This window comes from Pleurodeles waltl, chromosome 10 (assembly GCF_031143425.1).
Source record: "Pleurodeles waltl isolate 20211129_DDA chromosome 10, aPleWal1.hap1.20221129, whole genome shotgun sequence".
NCBI classification, from domain to species: Eukaryota; Metazoa; Chordata; class Amphibia; order Caudata; family Salamandridae; genus Pleurodeles; species Pleurodeles waltl.
The window spans coordinates 727200622-727215935 of NC_090449.1; the positions used below are offsets into that span (position 1 = coordinate 727200622).

A 15314-nucleotide genomic window follows, 5' to 3' on the forward strand; every position below is an offset into this window, starting at 1 on the left:
TCTCTGGAATTCTGTCCTTGGACGCTGTTCCCGGTGTCACTGTTGCAAGACACCAAACTGATTGCCCTGTCTGACTCTGAAATAATGCTGCATCAAGCCCGTCCAAGGTCGAAATTGGCCCTACCAGGACGTTCCCAACCCCAATTATGTAATATCCCAGCACTTCCTTGAGGAGAACTGGTATAAGGAGTTAGATGATGCCAGTGGACTTGGTACCTCCTCAGACTTGAGGATGGTCTCTCCTCCTGGTCCAACCACAAAGGAGACTACCTAATTCGCAATGTTCATGAGGGCGGCAGACTTCCCTCCCTCCCCTTCCAGAGCTGACAGTGGTGCCCGATGCCTCACTTATGGAAATGGGTGACTCTGATCTCTGGCAGTGACTTTCCTCCATATCATTCTTTTGGAGTTGCAGGCCATCCACTTGGCATTGGGAGCCTTCCTGGTGCAGTGTTCAAGGACAGACACCACAGCCGTGTGGTACTGCAATAAGCAGGGCAGGGTGGGGTTATGGCCTCTGTGCCAAGAGGCCCTGCACCTCTTTGTCTTGGCTGGAACATCAAGACATCTTCCTGAACCTGCAGCACCTTGCTGGTTTTTGACAATCTCAGACTAACTCCGCCGTTGACGCCTTGTCTGTTCGCCACCACTGAGAACTTGCAGTATCAGCACTTTTGAGTTTCTGGAGCGTTCTTGCTCAGAGACTTGTTCCACTTGGAGTAGAATTCGAGAACCCTGTAAACCTTTCCGTCAATACTTCTCCTGCCCAGAGTCCTCAGAGGACTGTGGGGTGACAGTTGAATGTTTTTGATCTTCCTCCCGAGGTTGTTGATATTATTCTGCCGGTCAGGTGTACCTCAATGAAAATAGTATAGTCCTGCTCCTGGGACAAATTTGTGGGATGGAGATCAGACAATTATGTTGACCCGCTTCATGCCAAACTGTTTGAGGGTTTGCAGTTTTTTTTATCGTTGGCCCAGCAAGACTCTGGGCAGTGTTAAAGGAGATTTTTCAGCTATATTGGCTTTTTTATGGTTGGCGTATCAGCTGTCCCTGTTTAAATCATCAGTTGTCGCTCTTTTCATCAAAGGTTTTCAACACGTTTCCACTTTCTCTCTTCATTATTTGGTTTTGACCTTTCTGATGTGTTCGACATTTGAACCCATGCATAATTGTTGTCTCAGGCTTCTGACACTTAAGACAGTTATTCTGGGTGGCTGTTTGGCCCAGAGGGTGAGTAAGCTTTAAGCCCTCTTGATTCACCTAAGGTATGTACACCAACTACCAGGACAAACTGGTTCTTCAAACGTGTTCTTCTTTTCTACCTAAGGTGTTCACCCCATTTCACATCGGTCAGACGATCACCCATCCGAAGTTCTTTGCTTCCCCTAACCCTTCCAAAGAGGAGAGGTTCCATCCTTTGCGTCCAAAAAGGACCCTTAATTTTTATTTCGATCATATCAAGGAACACTGATTGGACGATCAGCTCTTCATTAGATTCTCTGGAGCAAAGAAACACAAGGGTGTGTAGAAAATGACCATCTCTTGATGGAGGATGCTCTTGTAAGAAAGTGTCTTTTTGACATGGTCACTCCCCACACTTTTTGCCTGGTTTCTGGTGTAATTTCGACTGAAAGTGCACTGATTTTCTGCTAATCAGGTCCCCAGTGCCAGATCTCTTCCCCCAAAACTGCACAGTCATTTCTCCCAATTGGCAAAAACTTTAGCACCCCCTTAAAGTCCCTAGTAAATGGTACCCCTGGTACCTAAAGCCTTGGGTCCTAAAGAGGGACAGTAAGGGCTACAGCACGAATTGTTACCCTCAGGGGCCCCTTTCCAAGCACATGACAAGCTGCCAGTGCAGACTGCGTGTCTTGGTGCAGACAAAAGTGAAAACACGACATGGCACACAATGTATGTGCCATGTCCCCTAACACTGCAAGCAATATATGTAAATCACCTGTCTAGCAGGCCTTACAGCCCTAAGGCAGGGTGCAGTATAATACTTGTGAGGGCAAATCTGCATGAGCAGATATACCACTGCTGTGTCTTTGTCAATTCTCAGACATAGTAAATGACCAGGGGAGCCATTTTAAATGTACATGCTTGTAGGAAGCTGGCCTGGTGTGTGGTGGGTACCTATGGTACTTACACCTTATACCAGGTCCAGGTACCCCTCTTAGTGAAGTGTATACAGTGTCTAGAAGCCAGGCTCTCTAGAGGCAGCTGTGGGTGAGCAGCCAAGGCTTATCTAGGAGGCATGCAAAGCTCATGCAATACCATTGTTGTCACACAGCACTTACACACATGGAAGAAAACACTCAGTTGTACAAAAATAAAGGTACTTTATTTTTGGAACAAATCACCACAAAATACTAGACAGGTAACCCACCCTTAGGATGTAAGTAATGCACTAAATATACACAGGCATAAAAATAGTTGGGAAACAGTGCAATCCGTAATAACCAATACTGATTCTAGGGGAGCACAAACCATATACTAAAAGAAAAATTGAATGATAACAAGGTATCCCGACCTAGGTAAGTAAGATGTGTATAGGGGAGCTGGGAGTAGTAGAAAACCACAAAGGTAAGTAATACAGTACCCCCCAGCGACCAGGAATACAGGAGTAAAACACTGGATTTTCCCAAAACCACCCAAAAGGAGGAAAAGAAGAAAAAGAAGACACTCAGAGAAGACTGCAAGAAAACCAGTGGTGGATTCCTGAAGAAAGAAGTCCTGTGGAGAGAGGAGGACCAAGTCTAGGAGGAGTAGGAGCTACTACCACCCCGCTGTGGATGCAGGAGTTGGTCGACGGTAATGAAGAACAGGTCAGCACTGCAGCCCTGGAGCCGGAAAAGAGTACCTGATGAATGCAGAATAAGCCCTACGCTGGAAGGAAGATTGCAGACTGGTGTTGGTGCCAGAATTCCACTAACAAGCCTTGGCAAAGGCAAACTCATGGTTAGTGGAAAAGAGGTGCTGCCGGGGACCAGCAAAGCCCAGGAGGACTCAATACAGGAGGGGAGGCACAGGGGACCCTCAGGGTTGCAGAGAGTCCACAGGAGTAGAGGCAGCACCCACAAGAGTCCCACAGGACGGGGACACAGGAGTCGCAGGAAGAGCCCACACAGCACTACAAAAGAGGATCCCAAGCTGCAGGAGGCTGTGCTTTGCAGAATGGAGTGCTGGGGGCTGGAGCTACACGTTGCCTGAAGATCCCTTGGAGGAGATGCAAACAAGCCTTGGCAGCTGCAAGGGATGTGGTGCACAGGGGTAGTGCCCTGCGTTGGAAGGCAAATGGTTACCTCCACCAAAGTTGGACAGCTGGCTGAGAGGACCAAGAAGACTACTCCGGACCACCACCTGTGATGCAGGATCCACGCAGCTCAGCAGGAGAGTAGATCCACGCAGCCAGTCATTGCTTGTCGTAAGTGTCTGCGGTTGCAGGGGAGTGACTCTTTCACTTCAAGGGAAATTCTTTCTTCTTGTGCAGGCTGAAGAGTTGCATTCTTCTGAGGATGCACGACAAGGAAAATGTTGCTGAAAAGTCCTTTCTTCTCGGAAGCAGCTTGTCGCAGTTCCGGAGGCCAGAAGACGAAGCAGAGGTTGCATAGGAGTCCTGCTGGAATCTTGCAAGCTGAATCCGAGGACCCACCCAAGAGAGAGAGATCCTAAATAGCCTGAAAGGGGGATTGGCCACCTATCCAGGTAAGCACCTATCAGGAGGGGGCTCTGACGTCACCTGCCTGGCCTGGCTACTCAGATGCTCCCAGAGTTCCCTGCCAACCTTGGAAACAAAATGGCAGAACCCAGGGACCCTCTGGAGGAGCTCTGGGCATCACCCCTGGGGGGTATGATTGACAGGGGAGTGGTTGCTCCCCTTTCCATTGCTCAGTTTTGCGCCAGAGAAGGGACTGGGGTCCCTGAACCGGTGTGGACTGGTTTATGCACGGAGGGCACCAAAAGTGTTAGACATACATTTCGTTGTTTTTAGGCACTCATCCAGCTACTCATTTGCAGTTCGTAAAATTCACAGTACATAATCAGTGTTCATCATTTTGTACAATATTTATTGTAATTTTTTCACCGTCCATATATATGCCCATGTGGCATCCACTGCGATCCTTTTAGTTGTTAATATTCCAAAAATAAATCCATTAAATATTCAGCCAAATCCGAATCATATGGATTTCACATTAAATCTCCAATGTAATAACAGGCTTATATTCATCAATTTAGCTCACACGTGTTTCATCAGGGGTGTCTCCCACTAGACTTCATCAAGGCTGTGATAATATATAGCATATAACAAAGAATTTAGTACAGATTAACACATTGGTTCTGTTAGTTTATCTCACCATGTGGTGTTAAGTGGGCAATAATATGATGTCTCTAAATATCTGGTTGACAATTATATGTGTATTCATTCACCAGTGTATTACTTTATGATGAATTGTAAGATATTATGTGCTATAAGGTAGTCTTATTCCTAATGTCTTAAATTAGAATAAGTGAGAATTGTACTAGTTTCAATACACATATTCACCCTGTTTAAGAAGTAATGCATACCCTGTGTACATGCACACCCATGTGAATATTGCCCAAATTATAATATAAACTGACCTTTATTGATCATAAGATTCTTTAATTTCAAGAATTGATCCTTAAATTGTTGTGAATTCCTAATTCATAGATAGTTGGCCATCTAAGTGCACCATTGTTTGTACTCCATCTCTCTAAAATGTCAATAATAATATGACTTGCTTGTGAAGTATGGTATTAATACTCTTACAACTCTCTAACTAAAAAATAAGTTACCATGTAGTTAAATAAATACGATTATTTACATGTTTATATTCAGATTATTCAGAGTAACCCATATGTATAATAAGGAGCCACTTTAAGGACCTAGATTGAGGTATATGGTCATATTACCCCTCTACATGGTTGTAAATCATTAACACGGACTCTACTGCCAGTTATTATTAATAGCACCACCTTACTCTTAGAAATAATCACTATCCGATGGTACAAATGTATATTTTTAGAGCCGCTCCACATTTTAACTACAAAGTAAACGATCCTTTGAACTGCTCTATATAGTCATATTTCAATCTCCAGACCACATTGCTGAAGTTCTTAATATGTTTTTGGTTAACCACACCGCTTACCTTCCAATGGCCACTAATCAGTGTTTCTTTTTGTAATTCCTTATTTGCCGTCCGATGTGAGTATGCTCATCAGATGGGCGCGAAGTGCACACAAAATTAAATACCGGCGTCTGCATTTTGCACGCGAGTTCCGGTATCCCGTTTTGCTATGTTCTTCTTCAGTTTCTATGTATATGCACCCTTGCATAGTAATAGAAAAAGGACTAGAACGCCGTGTCTTCTTTCTGTGTACCAAAATGTTCTATCCAGCTCATCCATAAATACTATAACTCTAACCTCAGAATAAATCCTAAATCAACAGATCTGTTATTCAGATAAGGCAACTGACAATATTAAGTAGGTTTTGGACGTTAACACTGAAAATAAACTTTACAAACCATTAAATCCATGCTATGATGCCAGTGTGTTAATCTAATGTCCATTCCAGATCATTTTACCAGGAAAATTAATTCAACATCATTTATTGCATGTATAATTATTATCAAAAGGGCAGTAGTAAACTAATAAAATGTTTATATTGCTATATGTTCCTATTACTCCATTAAATATTGCCTGTGGATATTGATCGGCTTCATTTGAGAACTTCCTTGTGTATAGATGAAATTGTGAGCTGCAAACTCTACTGAAATATGTCCCCTCCTGGTTTTCCTGTTGGTCCCCTTTGTTGTTGTCGGTTCCCTTGTTTTATTCTCAGCATCTCCTGTAATAAAGAACTCCCGTTTATGGGATCTAAACTTGTACTTGCTTAACCTCTATTGTTATCGCTCTCACCTATTGACTCACTGCCACCTGAGGATGAAACAGAGCTCAAAGAAGTGCTTGAAGGAGTTTTCTTATGGGTCTCCTTAGCTAGATGATCATATATCCTAGCAAAAGTAAAGACTCTGACATTTATATAATCCCATTCGTCCCTTGTTAGCTTTCTTTCTTTCCTTTGCTTGATTTCTTCTTGATGTCGAGTTAGAATATCATTCAATATTCCATAATTTTCCCTATTGCTTCCAGTAAACCAGTATCCTTAATTTCTTGTTAAACAAATGGATGAGAGATATCTGATTGTACAACATATATTATCTTGTACTGATCAAAATACTCATGAAAAAATAAAATTCTTTGGTTTAGAACATATTCCTATGGACCCCAGGGGTGGCAACAGGGAACTACAACTGAGATGTAAGGAATCACTATGGATTATTGTAAGGAAATGCCTCCTTGGCATGGTTGCCCCCTGACTTTTTTGCCTTTGCTGATGCTATGTTTACAATTGAAAGTGTGCTGAGGCCTGCTAACCAGGCCCCAGCACCAGTGTTCTTTCCCTAACCTGTACTTTTGTATCCACAATTGGCAGACCCTGGCATCCAGATAAGTCCCTTGTAACTGGTACTTCTAGTACCAAGGGCCCTGATGCCAAGGAAGGTCTCTAAGGGCTGCAGCATGTCTTATGCCACCCTGGAGACCTCTCACTCAGCACAGACACACTGCTTGCCAGCTTGTGTGTGCTAGTGAGAACAAAACGAGTAAGTCGACATGGCACTCCCCTCAGGGTGCCATGCCAGCCTCTCACTGCCTATGCAAGTATGGGTCAGTCACCCCTCTAGCAGGCCTTGCAGCCCTAAGGCAGGGTGCACTATACCATAGGTGATGGTACCAGTGCATGAGCATGGTACCCCTACAGTGTCTAAACAAAACCTTAGACATTGTAAGTGCAGGGTAGCCATAAGAGTATATGGTCTGGGAGTTTGTCAAACACGAACTCCACAGCACCATAATGGCTACACTGAAAACTGGGAAGTTTGGTATCAAACTTCTCAGCACAATAAATGCACACTGATGCCAGTGTACATTTTATTGCAAAATACACCCCAGAGGGCACCTTAGAGGTGCCCCCTGAAACTTAACCGACTGTCTGTGTAGGCTGACTAGTTCCAGCAGCCTGCCACACTAGAGACATGTTGCTGGCCCCATGGGGAGAGTGCCTTTGTCACTCTGAGGCCAGTAACAAAGCCTGCACTGGGTGGAGATGCTAACACCTCCCCCAGGCAGGAGCTGTAACACCTGGCGGTGAGCCTCAAAGGCTCACCCCTTTGTCACAGCCCAGCAGGGCACTCCAGCTTAGTGGAGTTGCCCGCCCCCTCCGGCCACAGCCCCCACTTTTGGCGGCAAGGCTGGAGGGAACAAAGAAAGCAACAAGGAGGAGTCACTGGCCAGTCAGGACCGCCCCTAAGGTGTCCTGAGCTGAGGTGACTTTAACTTTTAGAAATCCTCCATCTTGCAGATGGAGGATTCCCCCAATAGGGTTAGGATTGTGACCCCCTCCCCTTGGGAGGAGGCACAAAGAGGGTGTACCCACCCTCAGGGCTAGTAGCCATTGGCTACTAACCCCCCAGACCTAAACACGCCCTTAAATTTAGTATTTAAGGGCTACCCTGAACCCTAGAAAATCAGATTCCTGCAACAACAAGAAGGACTGCCTAGCTGAAAACCCCTGCAGAGGAAGACCAGAAGACAACAACTGCCTTGGCTCCAGAAACTCACCGGCCTGTCTCCTGCCTTCCAAAGAACTCTGCTCCAGCGACGCCTTCTAAAGGGACCAGCGACCTCTGCATCCTCTGAGGACTGCCCTGCTTCGACGACGACAAGAAACTCCCGAGGACAGCGGACCTGCTCCAAAAAGACTGCAACTTTGTTTCAAGAAGCAGCTTTAAAGAACCCTGCAACTCCCCGCAAGAAGCGTGAGACTTGCAACACTGCACCCGGCGACCCCGACTCGGCTGGTGGAGAACCAACACCTCAGGGAGGACCCCCGGACTACTCTACGACTGTGAGTACCAAAACCTGTCCCCCCCTGAGCCCCCACAGCGCCGCCTGCAGAGGGAATCCCGAGGCTTCCCCTGACCGCGACTCTCTGAAACCTAAGTCCTGACGCCTGGAAAAGACCCTGCACCCGCAGCCCCCAGGACCTGAAGGACCGGACTTTCACTGCAGAAGTGACCCCCAGGAGTCCCTCTCCCTTGCCCAAGTGGAGGTTTCCCCGAGGAAGCCCCCCCTTGCCTGCCTGCAGCGCTGAAGAGATCCCTTGATCTCTCATTGACTTACATTGCGAACCCGACGCTTGTTCTAACACTGCACCCGGCCGCCCCCGCGCCGCTGAGGGTGAAATTTCTGTGTGGGCTTGTGTCCCCCCCGGTGCCCTACAAAACCCCCCTGGTCTGCCCTCCGAAGACGCGGGTACTTACCTGCAAGCAGACCGGAACCGGGGCACCCCCTTCTCTCCATTGAAGCCTATGCGTTTTGGGCACCACTTTGAACTCTGCACCTGACCGGCCCTGAGCTGCTGGTGTGGTAACTTTGGGGTTGCTCTGAACCCCCAACGGTGGGCTACCTTGGACCAAGAACTGAACCCTGTAAGTGTCGTACTTACCTGGTAAAACTAACAAAAACTTACCTCCCCCAGGAACTGTGAAAATTGCACTGTGTCCACTTTTAAAATAGCTATTTGTGAATAACTTGAAAAGTATACATGCAATTGAAATGATTCAAAGTTCCTAATGTACTTACCTGCAATACCTTTCAAACAAGATATTACATGTAAAATTTGAACCTGTGGTTCTTAAAATAAACTAAGAAAAGATATTTTTCTATAACAAAACCTATTGGCTGGATTTGTCTCTGAGTGTGTGTACCTCATTTATTGTCTATGTGTATGTACAACAAATGCTTAACACTACTCCTTGGATAAGCCTACTGCTCGACCACACTACCACAAAATAGAGCATTAGTATTATCTCTTTTTACCACTATTTTACCTCTAAGGGGAACCCTTGGACTCTGTGCATGCTATTCCTTACTTTGAAATAGCACATACAGAGCCAACTTCCTACAATTATGGAATTACAAGTGGTGGAGGTGGGTTTAAATACAGACTATTAGTTGGAATACTTTTTAGGGACATAAACATAGGATCTTAAGAGACATTAGGTTAATTAACAAATGAGCACAAATTATTTCTAAGTATATTTCACCCTGGTTAGCAGGGTCCCAGCACACTTCTCAGTCAAGTCAGCATCTATACCAGGCAAAAAGTGTGTGTGTGTGGGGGGGGGGTAACTACAACAGGTAGCCATTTTCGTTCAGTGACCTGTCATGCAGGCTGCAATGGCAGGCTGCCCTTTGCATGGGCTCCCTATGGGTGGCAGAATAACTGCTGCAGCCCATAGGGATTCCCTGGAACCCCAATGCCCTGGGTACCTAGGTGCCAAATACTAGGGACTTACATGGGGGAGGACCAGTATGCCAATTGTGGGAAGAAAAAGTTACCAGCAGCCACTTCTTCAAGGAGAGAGCACAGTCACTAGGGTCCTGTTTGGCAGGATCCCAGTGAACACAGTCAAACATACTGACAAACAGGCAAGAGGTGGGGCTAACCAAGCTAGAAAGAGGCTACTTTCCTACAGTGCTGGATACTGGTTAATAAGTGTTCCCATCTACATGATGGCTTCACTAAGGATAAAGATATTTAGTATCAAACATCTCGTTTTGGTGAACCCACACTGATGCCAGTGTTGGATTTACCAATGCATGCACCAAGAGGGCACCTTAGAGGTGCCCCCTGAAAACCTACCAGCTACTAGTGTGTTGACTGACTGGTCCTGACCATTTCAGCCACCTTAGACATGTTTATGCCCCTCCCCCCAAAGAAGGTGAGAGCCATCGCTCTTGAGGGCCAGGGACAAAAGCCTGCACTGAGTGGGGGTGTTAGCACCTCACCCACGGCAGGATGGACATCCCAGGGAGGGAAGATTCAAAAACTACCACCGTCCTGCCACAGCAGTCCCATGTACACCATTGAGTCGGCGGAGTTCCGACCAACGTATTTAGATGTTTTGCGGCGGAGCTTCCGACCGCCGGTGCAGTGGATTCCTATGATAGCTAACCTTACTCTGTCACCGTCAGGAAGGCAGGGGTAACTGACAATCAGATTTAGATTTCACAGTCGTACTTGCGGCGGTCTCTTGACGGAGGGTGTCTGTTGCGGGTGGTTGAACATTGTCCCATGCCTGTGGCACTTAGACTCACACAAAAGCACGCTTGCACATGTGACAACAGAAACCAGGACCAAACAGTGATACTTAACAGAGTATTACTTTCCAGCATAACATCATACAACCTAACAGACACCAGACCACATGCAACTGCGAAACATACTCACACAACCACATCACCCACTCCTCAACCTGTCAAACCACTCACACCCCTCCAACCCCTAATCCACCTTCCCAGTTCTTAGGCTACCTTGCCTTGACCCCTACCACACATACTCCCACCCCACCCAGGCGAGATGTGTCCAGTACATGCCCATTCTTGAGGAGGATGATACTCCTGGACAGTAGGCAGGGGATAAGTGATAGGCATTAAGGTCAGGGGAATGTGTATCTGCACAACATTGTTCACTGTCTCATATGTAACAAACTGCCAAAGGATTGTACATTGAGGGAACTATTACATGAATGGATACTTGAGTACAACTTTAACAAAGTATGCCCCACATTGCCCATTCCTGTACAATTCATTCTGCCGATGGATTGTAAGTAATGTGCAGTGATGGACATATTCTGAATTACATCCTTTACTGCAAATACAAGAGCTCACTGACATGTTCCATTGAAAGGTAGAGGCATTTACATTGCTGACAATTCTGAGGTAATTTGGGATTTGGTGCAAGTATTCATTTCATTAATGAAAATTGACACTCCTGAAAAGAAAAAATTTGAACAGCAGCAGGTATATGCACATGGGTGTCACAATAACATACAGACACATCTAGTGCAAACACATATGCATTACACAAGTTTTTTTAAAAATGTGTAGAGGAGATGTATGCAAACACACAATTCCCAAGCTAATGTTAAGTGAGACTGCAACGTTCACAAGTAACATGGTCTGCTCGTCTTAGAGTCCGGTGACGACTGGGTCGTTTTCCTCCATGTTCAAGTAGCAGCAGCAATGGCAGGACGTGCCCGGTTGCGGTACAGTTGAAAACTGAAGTGAAAAAAGGGAAAAAAGGTAGGTTTTGGGCCCTATTTCCCTTCCAATCCGCCAGTTCGATGTGCAGGTTTCACTGCCAAAGTTGCCTTGGCTGGAAGACACATCGTGATTGGCACAGTGGGAACTGTGGTTGTAGTCCTGCCGCCATCCACTATTTCTAGTGACTCTGTCGACGCGGGTGTAAAGTCCTGGCAGAGTCGGCGGGACTCTGGTATCATTTGTCTGTCGAACTGCCAGCATCTAAATAGAGTGGGCAGACTGTCCGTTAGGCAGACGGGGAATCTGTAGAAAAAGTGATGGCCAAACCATTACCGCCAAGATCTAAAGCACGCTGAAAGTGTTGACTAAACTTTGTCAAACCTTTATGTTATCCTTTTGGCTGTTTGGGTGATCAATTTGGCCCTGAAAGCCTTTTTAACAACTATCAGAGGGAAGGCCGGTACTTGTCCTAACATCCAGCGTAACCACCATTGTGTACTGTAACAAAGTCACTTCATGCATGCCAAAGGTTATTAAGTAATTGATGATTGGCACTGGTTCAAAATCTTTTTTATTAAGCTTACAGAGCCAAATGACAAACAGTATGCTGACAGGTGCCACTGCAGTGCCGGCAGCCCAGTGATTCAAATTGCGTGGATAGCTGAACAGTGAGAACAAACTTTCTCCAGTGTCCCCTTCCCTACTTCCCTCCTCCCTCCCTCCTTAATACAACTCATTACGTAGTGGTTTCCTTTGAGTCCCTTGCTATGTCTTTTTGGCCAACCACAGTTACTAGATCCCCACCGTTGTGTGTGTATATCAGCTGCTGGAGCTGTCAGGCACAGCAGTTTGAGGCTTTTAGGTAAAGTCAGCTCAGAAACTCAGCTGAAAGCAGTACTGTATATGGACCCCACAGTTCTGGAATGTGTCAGTTTGTGGGTCAAGGAGAAGGATCAACTTATCCATGCTTAGAAAGTGCCATAATCTGTGCAGCCAGCTTTGTGTGTGTGTAGGCATTTTATCTGTCCCGCAGTGTGAGAGAATTGTCTGTAGTGCAGTGCGGGTGCGAGACCGATATGCCTCTCTCATCTCAATCAGAAAGGAAGATTCAGAGCTTTGGCGAGCTGTAATATGATGTAGGTAGGAAGCTGTGGTAGCTGCATTCCAAAGTATGAGTCTGTATCCATTAAAAGCATGTCTCAGTATGATGTCAGCTTTGGGCATGCCTAAAGCAAGTGAAGGAGAGTTCCTGGTGCCCCTTATTCCCTAGAGCGATCCTTGCTGTGAGCAGTACTGCCTCGGTGTAGTCTGGCAGTTGTGAGATACCAATAAGTCACAATCTTAGTTGTGATTTCTTTGCTTGAGGTACTGCTGGCCATGTGATGAGCCTAGTAGTATATGTCTTCCCAAACTCTCTGTGGGTAAATGAACATCGTGGCTCCTGTTCCCAGCACCACTGTCCTTCGGTTTTCTCCTGTAGAGGGGGGTGGGTCAGAAGGGCTTAAAGTTCAGTGATTGTCCATTTGTTGTTCTCTTTAAGCTTGAACCGTTTCTCAAAACCAATGAGCGTCCTCCGTGCTTCTTCCTGGATCCTGACAGAGATTGAAACCATCTGCATCAAAAAAGTGTCTGATGGACCTACAGCCAGCCTGTTGGCAAGCCATGAAGACTTTGGGTGGAGACTCGGGCTAAATCTGGATTACCCAAGATGGGTGTGTCTGGTGAGGGGCAGGATGTTTGGCTTCATCAGGTTATTATGCTATCTCAAACAGCAAGGGTAGCCCTGGTGATTGGTAAGCGTACAGTCCCCACACTCTGCGTTTCTGATGTAGACAGGGTAGATTTTATAGTTGCTCCCACACCACAGCTTGGGCCATGAAGCACCAGTGTTTCTAAGGCTTCATGTGGTTCTACTCCACCAAGAAGCAGAACTGTGCCACCTGGTAGTATTGTAGAAGAATAGGGACCTTCAGACCTCCCTCTACCGCAAGGCAGTATGTCAAATCAAGGCGCATACGTGGGTGGTTGTTTTCCCATGCAAAGTGATTTAGCTCAGCCTGCATGGATTTGAGCAGTCCGGCAGGTGGCAATACTGGACAGGTTTGGAAAAATAACAGGGCTTTAGAAAGATTTGTCATTTTGAAGGCAGCTATTCGTCCAAGCAATGGGAGCCGGTAGTGCGTCCATTGGGTGAGGTCTATCTTGATCTGGCAAAGCAGCGTGTTATAGTTCAGACAGACTATGTCCCAGACCATTGAAGCAACCTGGATCCCCAGATAGGAAACCGAGGATGTTTCCCACGCAATAGGCTAACGGGCCGCCAACTGTTCCTGCAAGAGGGGGTGTCTCTAAAAAGTTAAGGGTCTGAGAGTATTGTATGTTTATGCTAAACCCTGCCACTTTGTTGTACCGGTCACATACCCCTAGAAAGACTAGCAGGGAATGCAGCAGGTTGTCGAGCACCACCATGAAATTGTCTGCAAATAAGGATATAGTGTCACCTCCAAACCTCTCTCCAGTAATCCGGGGTTATCTCTGACTCTGTGCCATCTCTTCATGTATAGAGCAAACAGAAGAGAGCAGGATGAGCATCCCTGGTGTACCCCTCTGCATATGGGAGAGGGGGCTGATAGTTGCCTGTTGAGTCGGATCACTGCCATAGGATTGCTAAAGCAACCAAGGACTTCTCTGCAGAACCAAATACTGAGGCCAAAATGTGCTAGAGTAGCCTCTAAGCATGGCCAGTGGACTCTAAAGCGTTTTCTCTGCGTCTACTGCTAAGAGCATTACCTTTTGGTGGGAGCGTTTGGCCATGTCAATCAGGTGCAGACTCCTCTTAGTATTATCTCCGCACCGTTGATGGAGGATGAACCCAGATTTGTCGGGGTCCACCATGCCTAGCATGAGTGGGTTGAGATGTGTCGCTAAGATGCCTGTGAAGAGCTTGGCATCTCCATTTATGAGCGATATGGGGTGATAGGAGCTGCATGAGCGCATGTGCTTTCCTGATTTGGGAATTGGGAACTACTGCGATTGAGACCTCAGCATAGTCCTGAAGTGTCCTAGGATCAGGTTGGAGAGTCTGGTCAGAATTGGTGCGCGCACATGGCAAAATGTTTTATAAAACAGCCCTGAGAAACCATCTGAGCTAATGAATTTCAACGGGTTTAAACAGGAAATAACAGAAGTGACTTCAATTCAAAAGGATGTGTCAAGGGAGTCAGCCTGTTGCTCGGCTTACCGAGAGGTATCAATACATACTTTTAGATTTGATGTTTCTCACAACAAGTATCTTTCTCACAACAAGTATGTGAATCACTTGCTGAGGTTAAGTTGCAGTTATGGTTAGCATTTATAATGGTATTTAATATGCATTGCTTTTACGTAAATGTCCTTTCTTGATTGTTGACAAAAGTCATCTGAGAATGTAATTTGTGTGTGATTGTAATTCATGTTATATTACTCGTTTTTATTTGTCCAGAACTGCTTGCTGTACTCAGAAGATGCTTACAGCAAAGTTATTTAAAGACCTATTTAAGGACTGTTACAGAAGCATTGGTTTTTCCATATTCACAAGATGTTATAGATCTTCACTTGAAATACTTTTTTTTTTTTTTTTTTTTTTATACATTTGAGTAAGCCAATAAACTACCAATCTTTTTTTCCCTGCACTTTCTTTCCAGTGGTGAAAGACTAGGTGCAACTCATACAGGTTAAAATGTCCAGCCTGAAAGTATGTTCCATTGCTCTTGCTGTAAATGTCAAGTTGCTCCTTAATAAACTCATTGTGGGCCCCTCATTTATAATGGTGAGTTGGCCAACCAAGCAAATACATCGATAACAGAAACCTTTGTTTGTAATCTTGACCTTTTCATTTTTAAAGAATGATTGCCTTTTGTGCTTACAAAACAGATTCTATTATGTATTTTATTTCTGGAAAGTTAAAAGGAGACTTGCCAGAGAACGTTTTATTCTACGATTCTCCTAAAGTTTTTTGTACTATAACTAGGTACTTTTTGGAGTTTCGGACTCCAAGATTGTGATGTATGTTACGTTATAGGTACTTTTGTGGGTATAGTAATTTCTTGCATTTTCTGTGCTGCCTTTACACAATTC

The 15314-nt window shown here is 45.5% G+C and overlaps 1 protein-coding gene across 2 annotated transcripts in view; it reads left to right on the forward strand.

Moving 5' to 3' along the window:
* The window catches only part of KIF5B (kinesin family member 5B), an 811383-nt gene that overhangs the window by 260755 nt on the left and 535314 nt on the right, over positions 1–15314 (forward strand). The gene's annotated exons all lie outside the window — the stretch shown is intronic.